Genomic DNA, 15,652 nt, shown 5'->3' on the forward strand with positions numbered 1-15,652 from the left:
TCAATCATTCTAGAAAATTGATGTTTCTCTGCTATTTCAATAAGAGTATTGAATTTACTAGGAGAGACCAAAATCTTACCCCCATCATTCCGAATATTCAATTTTCTTGATTTGGATCTTTTCCTGAGACCTCCTTCCATTCCTGATGTTTCTCACATACTTTAGACTGAATAGATGATAAAACCTGTGTTGTGTCTGTCACTTCCAAATCCCCCATTTGAGTAAATAATAATGGAGGTATACTCTGACCCACTTCAATAATTCATTCCATAGATAATTCTTGGAATTCTTTAGGAGATTTTAAAACACCAGTAAAGCCATTGTCCTCCTGAGAATTTGAAGTTGATGCTCCACTACTTTCCACGGGTTTTTCTCCAATTTTAGGAGTCACAATGTGTTGTTGAGGACGGCATAAATCAAAACCAACAGAATTCTTTTGCTGAGTCTTTTTAGGAGTGTACCTCCATTTCTGCTGCTGAGTATTACCTCCATTTTGATTATTCTCTCTTCTCTTAATACGACATTCTGCTACATAATGACCAATTACTCTGCAATGATTACAGAACTTAGGAAGGTTATTTACTCTAACTTCCTGTTCAAATTTGCCATACCTCGATTCCACCCAAATTTTGTTAGGTATCACCTTAGGTAGATCTACTTCAACAAGAATACTAACATGAAATCCAACTTGCTTCTTCAAAGTAGTTTCATCAACACGAATGGCCCTTCCAATTTTATTTCCCATTACCATGAGAATGTTCTCTTTCCAGTATTCAATACATAATCCAGAAAATCCACCTAAACAAAAGCACTAGTAACTTTTTGTAGTTCGCGTCTAAAATCTCTCTCCCAATAACGAAGCTTCAAAGCCTGTGATTCAACTTCCCAATAACCCTCATAAATCATCTTCATATCATCACCAGTATCCATCTTAATGATAAAAAAAACCTTTACCAATTGGAATGAATTTACAGTTACCTTTTAATTTCCATTGCTTCCTCAGATTTGATTCAACAACTGCAAATTAAGATTAACTAAATCTAGTCTACCAATTAAGCTATAACGCCATTCATCTAAACTTTCATCAATCACCTCATCAGGAATGAAGACTGAAGTACTAGTATTAGATTTACCAGAAAAATTTTCAGATCTGAGATTTTTGATAATCTCAAAATCCGACTGAAACTTGGAATTTTCCGACATAATTTCTTCAATTCCAGAAATTAAACATCATCATTGATAAAAACAAAATCACTTGAAGAAATTACTGAAACAGCAACGAGAAATTCACCTGAAATCAATGCGTGTGATGAACACCACACCAGTTTCGAGAGAAAAAAACTTCACTGAGTTGATCGCCCGATTCGCAGAGCGTGACTCGGTCAATATCACTCGCATCCACAGTAGAATTTGTATTCATTATTGCCTCCTCTTTTACTTATCCCTTCTATTTTTGCAGGTCTTCAGGAACAACTTGTTGGTGCGAATGCTAAGATTAATCATCTTGAAGGCTAGATATCTTCATTGGAGATTGCTCGTCAACTTGATACTGCTGCAAAGTCCAAGGATAAGGCTCTCCAGCAAGCTAACGATCAACTTAGTGCTCAGATGATGGAGCTTCGTCAGAAATCGGCTTTGGATCTGGAGGCTCGGTCCTCTCAGATGAAGGTGTAATTTGAGCGTTCGACCATTGATTACATCAATGCTGCCTTTGCGGAAGCCGAGATCCAAGCTGGAGGAGTCGCCTTTCCCCGTCTTCCTTACCCTTGATTCTGTTGTATTCAGCTTAGCTTAACTAAACTCTGTTGTTGTATTATGCCCTTAGTTGAGGCGCCTTTGTGATGTCTCCTTTCTTTGAAACAATACTTCGTGATGGTTTGAACCTTCTTTATCTGCAACTTTTAAGACATGTCAGTCGTATTTTGGTAATATTATTATTTCACATATGTTATTGCATGTATATTTTTGTTTGTAAACGTATTGTGTCTAATTGATCGCACAATCAAGTTATCACAAGGTGATAAGGTATGCTTAACCTTTGGTGGAACAATCATCGTCCTACCTAAGTATCCTTTGGCAAGAAGGTACCGTGGTGGCTAAGGTTCCTACGTGGGCAATAGTTTTTTTTATAACCCTACGCGTTCAGCGCGAAGACTGCTTTACTTCGACAAGGTATCTCTATAGGGGATATCTTACTTTTTCTTATTTCCTCATGAAGGGAGTTATTGCTACGAGGATCCGAGTATCGACATATGCGCAGTTATGTATTGCCTTGTCTCATCGGCAATTCTGACTTAGACACCCAATTATTTTAATCGAAACTAACCTTTTAGAAAAAAGTTTCTTTCATTGATTAGTAAGGTTTATAATACCTTTGATCAGGGATAGAACATGGTGGGTTATGGCCCGTTCTTTTCTTCTTCGGATTAATCACCATTCTCTTACGGGTAGTAATTTTTTAGGTACATTATATTCCAATGATGTTGTAATACTTCACCTTTGGGGGTCCTTTGGTAATAAGACCCTTTTCCGGCGGTGTCATGTATGATATGGAGCCCGTACCATGTAGGAGCTATCTTTCCCCACTCCTTATTTCTTTGATATGGTGGTATCTGACGTAACACGTATTCTTCGACCATAAATTTTCTAGGGATGACCCGTTTGTTGTATTCCAGGGCTAGCCTTCGTTGGTAGTTCACCATCTTTTGCAAAGCTACTTCTCGTCTTTCTTCAAGATCATACAACTTTTCCAACATTAGGTATGTTGTTATATTCTTCTCCCATGCCTCCGTTTTTGTTGTTGGAAGTATCTCTGTTGGGATGACCGCTTCGGCTCCATAGGTCAGCAAGAATGGAGTTTCTCCTGTAGCCGCCATTCTTGTAGTTCGATAGGCCCATTAGAAACTGTGTAATTGTTCACACCATCTCTTCTTGTATGCTCCTATCTTTTTATTTAAGTTCATCGTTATGGTTTTTTTGGTTGCCTCCGCTTGTCCGTTGCTCTTAGGGTATATAGGAGTGGACTTGTTTTTCTGAATGTTGAAAGTATCGAACAACATGTCGATGTTCTTTCCTTGCAGCTACTTGCCATTGTCAGAGACTACGGCGACTGGTATTCCAAACCTGCATTTGATTTGCTCAAACAAGAACTTAAAGAAATTTGCGTCCCTAATTCTTGCCAAAGCCTTTGCTTCTACCCACTTGGTGAAATAATCCGTGGCCACAATAAGATATTTTCTTTTCGAGGTTCCCTCTATCAAGGGTCTGACAATATCAACCCCCCATTTGACGAATGGCCAAGGGCTGGTGACTGAGTTTAGCTCCGTTGATGGTGCTTTGATCTTCTTGGAAAAACGTTGACATCTTTCACACCGCTTAGCCACGTTCTTTGAGTGTTCGTCCATGCTTATCCAGTAGTATCCTTGCATTTTGGCTTTGACCACCAAGGACCTTCTTCCTCTATGGTTGCCGATATCTCCGCTGTGTATGTCGTGGAGTATTTTCCTCCCTTCGGTTCGTGAGAGGCACCGCATCAGAGGTCCGAGAAATGACCTCCTATATAGTATCCCACCACGAAGGCTGTACATTGCTGCTTTTGATTCGAGTTTCCGAGCTTACTTAACATCGGCTGGTAAGGTACCTTTGTCGAGATACTGGTGAACTGGAATCCTCCAATCATCCTCCGCTTCATTTTCGTCGCCTCCATCTGACATGGATTGGTCTTTGTCAGATTCTTCGGCTTCGTTATCTGATTCTCTTATTTCTTCGTCTTCCTTTTCTTTATCTGCTCCTCTCATGGCTCGAGTTTGAACGTCCAAAGCCTCCTCAACACCTGAGATAGGCCCTTCTATTGAAGGTTCATATATATTCCAATTTTTACGGCGGTGGTATTTTTATACCTTAGCATTGATGATATGAATGTTAAGGCATCTGCGTGTCTGTTATATTTTCGACAGAATGCCTGAATGTTACGTTGCTGATCTTTGACGCATGCTCCTGATCTAGCTTTAGGTACGAAGATAACACTGGATCCAAATTTTGGTATTCGATCTCGATTTGTCTAATGACCACCTGTGAGTCACTAGTCAAACGAACATCTGATAGGCCTAGCTCCCGTGATAAGCGTCGACCATGTATGACCGCCTCGTATTCTGTATTGTTATTGGTGTATTGTTCGAATTCTAACCTGAATGTATAGATGAGTCGGTCTCCGGTACGGGTTGTTATTACAATCCCTATGCCTTCGCCTTCTCCATTGGAGGAGCCATCCACAAATATCTCCCATCTTCGTGAATTACGAGGCTCCAGTAGATCTTCTGGTTCTTGCTTGTCTTCCTCCATTCCTGGGATGTCGTCTATCTCCGCTTCGTCGCTGAGAGGTAGGTCCGCCAGAAAGTCTGCTAAGATTTGTGATTTCTCAGCCTTCCTAATTTCAAAGATTATGTGGAATTGTTTGATCATGACATTCCATTTTGCCACTCTTCCAATTTTCTCCGTGCTGTCGAGTATTTGACCTATATGAGCCTTCGTGAAGACTCAGATGCTATGTGCATCAAAATATATCCTTAGTTTTTGTGTTGCCACTACTAAGGCATATATAAGCTGCTCCACCTTGGTGTAGTTACGCTCCGATGAACTGAGTGTCTTGCGGATGTAGTAGATGGGTTTTTCACCTTGTCCTTGATATCGCACCAACACTGCATTCACAGCGTAGCTTGTTGCTGCTAAGTATAAGGTGAGTACTTCACCTGGATCCGGCTTCTGTAGGATGGGCACTGAAGCCAAGTATTCCTTGATATTTTAGAAAGCTTGTTCGCACTCCGTGGTCCATACGAACCTGCTTCTTTTCCTTAGTGTATCGAAAAATGCTTTGCATTTATCCGATGATCTTGCTATGAATCTTCCCATGGAAGCTAAGATTCCATTTAGATTTTGTACTCCTTTTAGTGTTTGCGGAGATGGCATTTCCATTATTTCTCTGACCCTTTCGGGGTCCACTACTATTCCTCGCTTAGTTACCAAGTATCATAGGAATTTTCCCGAGGTTACTCCGAATGTGCATTTCTCCGGGTTCACTTTCATGTGAAAGTTTCTCATGGCTTCGAATATTTCCCTTAGGTCTGGCAGGTGATTTTTCGCCTCTTTGCTCTTGACAAGCATATCGTCCACGTAGACCTCCAGTATCTTGCCTTTCCATGGCTTAAAGATTTTGTCTACCAATCGCTGGTATGTTGCCCCCACGTTCTTTAGTCCAAAAGGCATCCTGGTATAGCAATACAAGCCTCGTGGGGTAAAGAACGCAGTATGCTCCTGGTCTTCTTCTTCAAGGGCGATTTGGTTGTAATCGGAGTATCCATCCATGAAGGATAGTCTCTGGTGACCTTCGGTTGCATTGACTAGTTGGTCAATGTTTGGCTGCGGGTAGCTGTCCTTGGGGCAGACTTTTTTGAGATTGCTAAAATCGATGCAAATGCATACGCCTCCGTTCTTATTAGGTACAATCACCATGTTGGATATCCACATGGGATACTTGACTTCTCGTATGAATGCTGCTGCTAGTAGCTTTTGCAAATCCTTTTCAACCGCTTCTTGGTAGATATCTTCTACCTTGCAGATACGTTGCTTGAATGGTGGTATTTCTGGTTTGAGACGAAGATGGTGGGAGACCAAATTCGGGTCAATTCCTGGCATGTCTTCCATTGACCATGCAAATACATCTGCGTAATCCCGTAGTAGCCTTTGTAGTTGCATCTCCTCGTATTCTTCTAGCAAAGTACCGATGTTGATCATCTTTGGTTCTTTCTCGGTGCCGATGTTGATTTTCTTTGTTGGTTCCACTAGTGAGAAGGTTTGCTTCTGAGGTCGTAGAGGAGTGCATTTCTGTAATTTTTATTTGGTAGAAACATCCGCTATCGGAGTGGCGGAGGTGCCTGCGTCTTGAACTGAGGGGGCTTCGGGAACCTTGAAGCCTCCGTCTTTTACTTCCTTGGTATTCGCCTTTCGTCTTTTCCTTTCATGTCGCTGGGTAGCAGCTCTGACCTATGCTATATTGCATAGTATTCCATCTTTCTGGTCACCTTTGATTTCAATTTCACCCATGGGTGTAGGGAATCAGAGGTATTGGTGATATGTCGAAGTTGTTCCTCGTAATCGATGGACCCATAGTATGCCCATGATTACGTGTACGGCGAAGGTGCTTCCACATCACAGAACCTTGTATTGGTTACTATGGGTCCTGCGCGTACCTGTAAGAAAATTTCTGCCTTTGGTCTAGAGACTGCTCCGTTGAAACCGTATATTGTGCAAGTGGATGAATCCATCTGCTCAACTGTCAAACCCAGACATAGTTAGGGTTCGTAAAACAATAAATTTAACGAGCTTTCCCCATCAACGAGGACCTTCGTAAAGTTCCGTCCATGTATTGGAAGAGTGATCACAAGTGGATCGTTGTGCATCTCGACTTCCTGATTGATGTCTCTTGTTGAAAATGTTAATGGCGTAGTAATCCATTCTACCCAAATGCTTGTAGGTGGCCCACTTAGCTTGAATACCTCGTGGGATTCTAGCTTTCTTCTTTTTCGAGCTAACTTGAGGATGTCTTCTAGTAGATCTTTCTGACCTCCGCTGGAGAAGGTGATCATGTTGATGTATTTGCCGTCCTGAGGTAGTTCTACCCTTTTCTTGGGGGCTACCTCAGTATCAGCTGGTTGTATCTGCACGTACTCCATGAACTTGCCTTCGTCTATGAATATTTGGATCGTGTTCCTTAGGTGATAGCATATATCAGTTGTATTCCCGTAGTACTGGTGGCACTCACAGTACTCCTTAGCCTCCTTTGTTTTATCTGGTTGCTTTCCCCTAGTGTTAGGGTATGGAAAGCCCGGCTTCGCTCCTCCTTTTTTCCTTAGAATGTGGGAAAATGTGGTGTTTAGCTTTGTGTAGATTTTATCTACAAATTCTCCTCTTCCTCTGCCTTTGCCATCGCCGTATTTGGATGTTTTGTCTCAAGAGTTGGTTCTACCCACGGTTTCATTTTGCCTCTTAGGTATCTGCGGAATTGGTTCCAAGGAGTTGGTTCGTTGCAGAGCTGTTGTTGTCTTTGCTTGCTCCCTGGGGTTATCCTTCTGGATTTCTTCAAGTATGATGTAGCGATCTTGGACAACCCTAAGATATCTTTCGGAATCAAGGGCTCGGTTGTGAAGCTCCACGAAGATAATTGAGGTTTTGTCAAGTCCATACTTATAGAAATTAATGTTAATTTCTGGATTGACTTTCCCGATTGCTTGGCATGTCTTCTGCCACCTGTATGTGTATTGCATCAATGTCTCTCGGGGTCCGATAGCTAAAGCAAATAGCCTATCTAACCCTGCCTTTGTTGACTTGTTGTACATGTATGTGTACAAGAACATCGTAGACAATTGCTCAAAAGAGTCAATTGAGTTTGCTGGTAAGTTGTCATACCATGCCAATGCTGATCCTGTCAAGCTTGCAGGAAAGTACCTACAAAATACTGCCTCATCTCTTTCCAAATGGGAAGGACACGAGTGTAATACCGTAAGTGGGTTGCGGGATCAGAGGTACCATTGTATGCCTGAAATGTAGGTATCGGGCATTTCGCAGGGATAGGCTCCCTCAAAATGCAAAGAGACAACGGAGATGTTGTCGCTTTCTGGAGCACATTTTCTAGCCTTGCTCCTGCGTGACCGGTTTTCAATCCTTGTATCTCCTTCCGCATTTTCTCCATTTGCTCCATGACCCTGTTCACATTGTGAGAATCTCTTGAACATGTATCATCATAATAAGACTGAGAGGGCTTGTAAGTTGAATCCATTTCGTTTGGATCATGATGCGTTCTCATGGCTCCCCCTGGTGGGTTAAGATCCACCCTTCGTCTTCCTGAGATAGATCCGTTATCACGCCTCTTTAACGGAGGGTGAGTTTGGGAACCTTCGATCTGTACATTCAGCATATCTTTTAGGTTCTGGTTCTCCTGGGCCATCACGTGCATTGCATCCTCATGCTATTTGTTACAGAGTAGCAAAGATGCTACTTGTGCTGCTATTTGATCTTCATTGTGGATTCCACCACCCTGAGGAGTGTTGTCGGCTGGGTCCTCAGAGTCATACACACCTTCTTCTATGACCATAGTGTCAGGATCTAGTTGGATCGGAGTTAGGTTTCCCAACCCCCGCCCCATGGGAGCTAAGGTTCTGGGTAACCCTGCGTTGGCCGCAGGTGGCTTTGTTACATTAGGATGCTCTGGTAACGGCATGTTGTAAAGTGGTTGTACTCCCGATGTTTTCCCCATCCCTTCAGCAGGAATAGGTGGCTTGTTAGCAACCGTTCTTCTTGCTATTTCACTTTTCCCGTCCTCTGCTTCGGTTATTTGATTTACTTGAGATGGATTTTGAGATCTTCCTCTTGTAACTGCTGATCGTGAGCTTGCTGATACATCACTTGGTTTCTGCATGCCTTCGGCTTTTGTTATCCTGCGGTTACAGAAAAAACGAAAAAATCTGCTACTTGAATGCCTTCGTCAAAAGTAGCAATTAATGCTCTGACATAGAAGACGGCTAAGCAGATTTTTCAGAAAAAAGGAGTGAAATGACGCCTGGAAAGACAAGTATTAAATTTCTTATGACACCCTTGGAAAAAACAACCTTAAATGTTGAAAACAATTGAAAAATGTGCCAGGTCTTTTCAAAAGATGGGGTATCAAATGCTTGAAAAGATTTTTGTTTCCTTAAAATCTCACTGAGATTCCTCTGCAGTCAGAGGTACTCAGATCTAAAGGATGCCTTGTCGGAAAAGGCTGTTTTTAGGACAAAACAAAAGTTTTAGCGTTTTGCGAGTGCGTTTTAGCGAAAAACTTTGTAGATCTGTAATGCGGTAAGTCTTTAGAGGCTATGAACTCAAAGAACATACGTACATAACGGATGCACAAGTCACTAGAAAGTGAGATCTGTAATGCGGTAAGTCTTTAGAGGCTATGTCTCTTCGTTACAGAAGATGTGTAAGTTGAAAATAAAGAAATATGAAAACTCAAGATGGTGAGCAAAACCTTCTAGCGCCAAACTGTGACTACTAATTTTCCCATAGTCTACGTAATGTAAACAGCTCAAAGGATCGAGTACTATGTAGTAATGATACCTCTGTTGAACTGATAATGCTAAGTAATAAAAGATATCTAAGATCACGATAATAACAAAGAACACAAATATAATGTAAATGGTACTAAGTTATCATGAGACACGAGAGATTACGTGGTTCAACTTTTGTCTACATCCACGGGGTAATGATTGATTTGTTTGTATTAAGTTGTAGTGGTTACAAAGACCTTAAATTATTTCCAAACTAATAGAGAGAACTCAAGTTGAAGTAAATACTTAAGTTCTAAACATTAAAGAGGTATAAGCTTAAGACTAGATCTTCTTCTCCTAGATATTGAATGACCCTGGTTTGTTGGTGAAGCTTGGTATTTATAGCCCCTTCTGCTCTAGGTATATCTTTGCTATCTTTGGATCCATCGTTCCCTGATATACCTTCCGTACAAATGGTACCTTCGTTCACCGCACGCTTTCTCTTGTCGGACTCTGCCACCTCAGCTGACCCACGTTCCTTCGGGAACTTCCCAGCCTCAGTACAGATTGTACCTTCGTGCATCGCTAACCTTTGCCAGTAAGATTCTGCCACGTCATTTATCTCCAAGTTCTTTGGTTATGCGTGTAGATAAGAGATTTGTGCATTTAATGCTGATTAGATGCTTCTATACCTCTGTCCCTTCGCCAGCTGCCCCACCCTAGACTAGGCTTTACTTTTTCCATCTTGTCCGTCGAGGTATCCCTTCTTGGGATGAGATAAAGCAGATCTGCGAAGGTATCTTCTGCTACTCAGGTTTCTATGTATAGCGAGGGCTACACAGTTATCATGTATGCGACCACTAAGATCGTGCTCCGTGGAATATTGGTATTCACAGCTGGAATCCTGTTGTTGTTAGTATTTCTTTAATTCATTCTTCTTCTCAGGTCATTTTCGTCGAAGTAAATATTATTTCTAATATTTGTTTTATAGATGCTTTTGTTTATGGTAGTAATGATTTTAGGAGAAATCTTTGGCAGGACATCACTAATTTTTATTGATAAAAAAAAGACATCACTACTTTTTCTTAAATAAACTCCAAATTATGGTTTGTTCTTGGGGACTTTAATTCTATTTTATATTTTTATGATAAGATATGTGGAGCTGATATTAGACCCAGTCATTATCAAAACTTCAGTATTTGTTTGCAGAATAGTCAATTGATGGATCTTCCTTATTTTGGGTGTTTCTATACTTGGTTCAATATACATGGAGATAACAAAATTGGTTCTAAATTGGATAGAGTTTTGGTTATTATGGAATTGGTGGATCATTTTATTGAATCTAAGGCTGAATTTCTTAATCCAAGTTATTTATGATCACTCACCTAGTATTTCTGTTATTTTTAAACGAGGAAACATGGCCCTCCCCCTTTTAGGTTCTTCAATTTCATGACTGAGGAAACTGATTTTCTTAATTTGGTGAGACATGCTTGGTCTGGTAAAGTCAGACGTAACCTTATGTTTATCTTTATTACTAAGATGAAAAATGTTAAGTCTAGTATCATTACTTGGAAGAAAATTAGATTCAAGAATTTATCTGAGCAAGTTTTTGAGGCTAAGCAAGAATTGCAATCTATTCAAGTTCCTAGCTTGTAAAGTTGATCTTCGCTATTGTAGGGATTTGTTATTATCATTCTTTAATGAATCTCCTAGCTTGTATATCCCAGTGCTACGGAGTATTATTAAATTTAATCTTTTCAAAGCTTATTGGAGTCTTCCTGAGCTTTTTAGAGTTTCTCAGAGCTCTTTCAGGGCTCTTTAGTGTTTTTAAGTTTTTAGGAAACATCCAAAGATAATCTTCATTATTGTAGGGAATTTTGTTAGTATCATTCATTATAAAGAATTAAGTTACTTTCAGTTGGCTTTAACGAATCCCCTGGCTAGTAGATACTAGTGCTACGAAATATAATCAACTTAAAGCTTTTTCAGAGCTTTTTAGAGTTTTTCAGAGATCTTTAGATTTTTCAGAGCTCTTTAGATATTTTAGGGTTTTTAGAGTTTTCAAGGCTTTTTAAAGAACATTCAAAGTTGATCTTCAGTATTGTAGGGATTTGTTATTATCATTCTTTATCGAATCTCCTAGCTTGTAGATCCCAGTACTACGGAGTATTATTAAATTTAAGCTTTTAAAAGCTTTTTGGAGTCTTCTTATGATTTTTAGTGTTTCTCAGAGCTCTTTCAGGGCTCTTTAGTGTTTTTAGGGTTTTTAGGAAACATCCAAAGATAATCTTCATTATTGTAGGGAATTGTTAGTATCATTCATTATGAAGAATTAAGTTACTTTCAGTTGGCTTTAACGAATCCCCTGGCTAGTAGATACTAGTGCTACGAAATATAATTAACTTAAAGCTTTTTCAGAGCTTTTTAGAGTTTTTCAGAGCTCTTTAGATTTTTCAGAGCTCTTTAGATTTTTCAAAGCTCTTTAGAGTTTTCAGGATTTTTTTAGAGTTTTCAACGCTTTTTAGAGAACATTCAAAGTTGATGTTCACTATTTGAGGGATTTGTTATTATCATTCTTTATCAAATCTCCTAGCTTGTAGATCCCAGTGCTACGGAGTATTATTAAATTTAAGCTTTTCAAAGCTTTTTGGAGTCTTCCTGAGCTTTTTTGAGTTTCTCATAGCTCTTTCAGGGCTCTTTAGTGTTTTTAGGAAACATCCAAATGAATCTTCATTATTCTAGGGAATTTTTTTAGTATCATTCATTATAAAGAATTAAGTTACTTTCAGTTGGCTTTAACGAATCCCCTGGATTTTTTTTTTTGCTAGGTCAAAATGGTTTATTAAAGCAAAAAAAATGTAATTACAAGAATTACAAAATGGGAGGCTTTAACAAATCCCCCGGCTAGTAGATACTAGTGCTACGAAATATAATTAACTTAAAGCCTTTTCAGAGCTTTTTAGAGTTTTTCAGAGCTCTTTAGATATTTTAGGGCTTTTTAGAGTTTTCAGGATTTTTATAGTTTTCAACGCTTTTTAGAGAACATTCAAAGTTGATCTTAACTATTGGAGGGATTTGTTATTATCATTCTTTATCGAATCTCCTAGCTTGTAGATCCCAGTGCTACGGAGTATTATTAAATTTAAGCTTTTCAAAGCTTTTTGGAGTCTTCCTGAGCTTTTTAGAGTTTCTCAGAGCTCTTTCAGGGCTCTTTAGTGTTTTTAGGGTTTTTAGGAAACATCCAAACATAATCTTCATTATTGTAGGGAATTTTGTTAGTATCATTCATTATAAAGAATTAAATTACTTTCAGTTGGCTTTATCGAATCCCCTGGATAGTAGGTACTAGTATATAATTAACTTAAAGCTTTTTCAGTGATTTTTAGAGTTTTTCAGAGCTCTTTAGATTTTTCAGAGTTCTTTAGATATTTTAGGGCTTTTTAGAGTTTTTAGGGCTTTTTAGAGTTTTCAAGGATTTTAAGAGAACATTCAAAGTTGATCTTCACAATTGTAGGGATGTGTTGTTATCATTCCTTAACGAATCTGCTAGCTTGTAAAGTTGATCTTCACTATTGTAGGGATTTGTTATTATCATTCTTTAACGAATCTCCTAGCTTGTAGATCCCAGTGCTACGGAGTATTATTAAATTTAAGCTTTTCAAAGCTTATTGGAGTCTTCCTGAGCTTTTTAGAGTTTCTCAGAGCTCTTTCAGGGCTCTTTAATGTTTTTAGGTTTTTTGGAAACATCCAAAGATAATCTTCATTATTGTAGGGAATTTTGTTGGTATCATTCATTATAAAGAATTAATTAACTTTTAGTTGGCTATAACGAATCCCCTGGTGCTACGAAATATAATTAACTTAAAGCTTTTTCAGAGCTTTTTAGAGTTTTTCAGAGCTCTTTAGATTTATCAGAGCTCTTTAGATATTTTAGGGATTTTTAGAGTTTTTAGAGTTTTCAACGCTTTTTATAGAACATTCAAAGTTGATCTTCACTATTGGAGGGATTTGTTATTATCATTCTTTATCGAATCTCCTAGATTGTAGATCCAAGTGCTACGGAGTATTATTAAATTTAAGCTTTTCAAAGCTTTTTGGAGTCTTCCTGAGCTCTTTAGAGTTTCTCAGAGCTCTTTCAGGGCTCTTTAGTGTTTTTAGGGTTTTTAGGTAACATCCAAAGATAATCTTCATTATTGTAGGGAATTTTGTTAGTATCATTCATTATAAAGAATTAAGTTACTTTCAGTTGGATTTAATGAATCCCTTGACTAGTAGATACTAGTGCTACGAAATATAATTAACTTAAAGCTTTTTCAGTGATTTTTAGAGTTTTTCAGAGCTCTTTAGATTTTTCAGAGTTTTTTAGATATTTTAGGACTTTTTAGAGTTTTTAGGCATGTGCAGGTAGATCCTTTATTTCCTCAGTTGGCTAGAAAAGAGAAAGTAGTTGTGCAAAAGATTTTCCAAAGTGGCTAGGTATGAAGAATCCATGAAGCATCAGAGATCTAGAGTTCAGTGGTTAAAGCTTGGATATTCTAAGACTTCCTTTTTCACACCTCTATAAAAGAGAGGAGGTCTAGAGACAACATTCTGACATTTACATCGCAAGATAATGTTTTTGTAAATGATGATACTGATATTGCTATGGAATGCATCAAGTTTTTCTCTGATTTGTATGATGAAGAGGGAAATAAAATTACTGATGGTCATCTTATTGATATGCACCAATTTGATAAGTTAGTTAGTGAGAGGGATTGTGCTAAGTTGATTCAACCTGTGACAAGAGATGAAGTGGAGGCTCTCTCTGCTATTCGGTCAAGTAAATCCCCTGAACCTGATAAGTTCACCAGTCACTTCTTCAAGGTTAGTTGGTCTATCATAGGGGATGACTTTTTTATTGTTGTGTAGAATGTTTTTGCTAAATCCAAGATTATTAGGGAGATCAACAGTATTTTTTATTTCTTGTTGCTAAAAAAGATAACCATAATGGTGTGGTGGATTATAGGCCTATTGCTTGTTGCATTGTGATCTATAAGTACATTGCCAAGATTATTGGTATGAAAATGAAGATAGTTTTTTGGGACTTGATTCATCCTAATCAATCAACTTTTATTAGTGGTATATCTATCCATGATAATATTATGGTTGCTCATGAAATAGTTAGAAACTATCATAGAGATTATGGAACTCCTAGATGTACTCTAAAGATTGATTTAAAGAAATCTTATGACACTGTGAGCTGGAATGCCATTCTTATTACTTTACATAAAATGGGCTTTCCTGAGATATTTATTACTTGTGTAGATACCAAAAATCTACTGTACCATGTGGCATAATATTAAAGGTGGAGCAACTTATTAGGTTACAACAACACACACTACATCACTTCTTAGATTTCTTAATCACGAAGCTATATCCATGAACATGTGGTATATTAGTAAAGGTGGGAGTAGCAAAGTATGATACAATGGAATACACCAAAACACTACCAAGATTGATTAATTGTTAAGCAATGGGATATAGGTCAGGCACATGGGTGTGTATGTTTGTTAGAGGTAGCTGAGTAGTCTGGTTAGCATTTAATGTGAAGGCGTTGTCTTCAAACACGTGGGCTCAGAGTACGTGGCTTCCTATGACTGGGGAAGGTACGCGGTCAACGAAGGTACATATTGTACAGAGGATTAACAGTTCACGAGGGCACGTGGGTGAAGCTGAGGTGGGATAGTCTGACTGGAGATGGTGAACGGTTAGCGAAGGTGCCAATTTGACCAAGGACCATCATATCTCGATGTAATAAAAGACAACAAAGATATCCTGTACCCAAAGGGATCTATAAATACTCATCGTTATCTTCTCTTGGGAGAGGACTTTAGGGTGAGCTAGAATTAGAGAAAAGACTCATATCACTACTTTCTTTCTCTCTCTACTTTCTCTCTTATTTACTAGAGCTTCATACTTCTTAAATGGAGTTCTTCCACCCAAATGTAACAAGATCAATAATAAACTTAACATCTTTAGTCGTGGACGTAGGTTAGAATTAACCGAACCACGTAATCTCTTGTGTGATTTGATGACTTAGTTTCACTTACATTATCTTCTCACTTAACTATTTACTTACTGAGTTATCTCTGTTTTCTAAGTTGTGTTCATCTGAGATATCTCTTTGTTAAAGGAAAACTCACCATTGCAAAGAATAATCCAGTGATACGAAGGTACAAGTTAACAAAGCCCGTGTGCGTAGGTGTATGCATAATCAACGAGGCTACAACTCATATTCATCTACGAAGAATCACACGACGACGCATAAGAAGATGCAACCTCTCTACCACCACTACTGCGATGCTCCCGGCTTAGAAATGCACGAAGCATGTATACATTTGTATACCTATAAGTGCACAACTCAAATGCAATGAAGAACGAAGTATGTATACCCCAAGCTTTAGCAATACCCCAACTCTCCAACCTGAGGAACATACAAAGTACCAAAGACTAATGCAAGGGGAAGTTCGTCAAAAGAAGAAACTCTTCAAGGCTAAGAATAAGCAACAATTCAATCCTAGGGCGTACCCTTC

This window comes from Papaver somniferum, unplaced genomic scaffold, assembly GCF_003573695.1.
Source record: "Papaver somniferum cultivar HN1 unplaced genomic scaffold, ASM357369v1 unplaced-scaffold_118, whole genome shotgun sequence".
In the NCBI taxonomy this organism is placed as follows: domain Eukaryota; kingdom Viridiplantae; phylum Streptophyta; class Magnoliopsida; order Ranunculales; family Papaveraceae; genus Papaver; species Papaver somniferum.